Here is a 1,980-nt window from a genome sequence, read left to right as displayed (position 1 = left end):
GAGGCTCATAAGGTTATCAATCACAAGGGAAGTAGGTACTCTTATAGTAGTGGGTCAAACCGCCAAAACCTTACACCTACACTTCCCATAATGCACAATAAAGTATAAACATAGGCTTCCTGTTGCTGGTTGTAGTCTCCAAGCCAAGTGATGTTTTTTTTTTTTACCTTGTGGCTGCTAAATTAACTTTGACGTGTAAAATTGGTGGAATGCCCCTTTTCATTTCATACACGTCACCTCTTCCTGTCAGCGTCAGATGTGGTTTTAAAATTTCAACCCTTGTGTCAGCACATTTTAATAAAGATTACTCCTGTATAAAAAGGCACCTCACCTTCTCCTCTTATGTTACGTTACAGCATTCGACTCAAAAACCCACAAGGTACCTCAGCAAACCATGACAGTGCATATATTGGTGGCTCATAGAATTTTAATGATGTGCTTGTGGTGGAAGGTGGCTGGTTGGATCCAGCGGAGGCAGCGGGTAGTGTTGGGGGTGGGGGGTCTGGGGCAGGGGATGAGAGGACAGCTCTGGTGTCATCACATCCCCTGGAGATGCCCTCCCCCTGTTACCAAGTGGCTTCTTCAAGTGGAGCCTCTTCTCACTGTGTCACAAGTGATGAATTAATTACTCCGACCTGCCACCCTTCACACACACACACACACACACACACACACACACACACACACACACACACACACACACACACACACACACACACACACACACACACACACACACACACACACACACACACACACACACACACACAACCTGCCTCTTTTGGTTTTCTTTGTTTTGTAATGTGTTTGCAATGACTGTCTTGTGTGTTTTTCACGAATGAGTAACTCTTTGGATCAGATTATGTTCATTAAAAAGGAGTTAGAGGGCATTGAATGAAGATCTGTAAAATATGACTCAGCTGCATTCACTTGCTTGGCACGCGACAGGAAAATCAGCTACTGGCCCATCAGTAAAGGAGAAGCCTTTATTGCATCACAAATAAAGCAACACTATTCACACAAAGTGTTATCCTTGTGAATTCCAGCAGCAGATCTACTGTAGCACAAAAAAACCTGCTGCATTAAAGGCAATTCATCCAATAAGCACTAACAGCAGTTTTGTTGGACATTAATAAATGCTTTCTCAATTGAGTCTGGCAGCAGTCCCTGAATACAGGACAGACCATTAGTGAAATGTACTGTACAAACTGCAACACGAGACAAATTCAGAACTAAATCAGATACTAACTACATGTCAAGCAACTATTAAAAGTGTCAAGTTGTACACACAAGCACCAGCATATATACTGAAAATTGGGCTTACCAGCTGTCTGTTTCCAGCTCCAGTAAGGACTGAGTCCTGTCAGAAGCACACTGCAAACACCACATGTTGCCCTCTTGAGCACCTACACTGGACCCATTACCACCCTGCTCCCTGTTATTCCATCCATGGGTTAAAACGTTGCCTTGCAACCTAACCGCACAGCGTTCACAAAGTTTCACTCTCAGATACCTCTCTAGCTCTGGCCTTCCCTCAGAGTCTTGTGAGGAGGGGCGTTTCGCAGGAAGAGGGAGGGAATTCCTCTAGAGGAAACTGGGTCGTGTGGCAGCGGGAGCACTGGTGCCCCACAGATGAGGAGGGTCTTAAGCAGGAAAGGACAACAAGTAAGGAGTTAAAAAAGGGAGAATTCTGGTGATAGCATCACATGGGATTTATTAATAGTAAGAGGATCTGGGCGGCAAGGATGAAGCCTGGGGAAACCCCTGGATATATCATTTTAACTGTTGTGACTATAGAGGTTCAGCTGTCAACCTTCAGCTTCGTATGGCGGACATATGCAGTGTCTGACAATCACCACTTTACCAAGCTTACAGCTGCTGATGAAAGGCCTAAAAAGGAGTTCTTAAGATACCATCACTGTCACGGCCCTCAGGACTCCCAACAGACGATGCAGAACAAGCTCCAGCTGCTTGGGCCAG

Source organism: Scomber scombrus, chromosome 3 (assembly GCF_963691925.1).
Source record: "Scomber scombrus chromosome 3, fScoSco1.1, whole genome shotgun sequence".
Taxonomy (NCBI): Eukaryota; Metazoa; Chordata; class Actinopteri; order Scombriformes; family Scombridae; genus Scomber; species Scomber scombrus.
Note: the sequence above shows the minus strand (reverse complement) of the source record.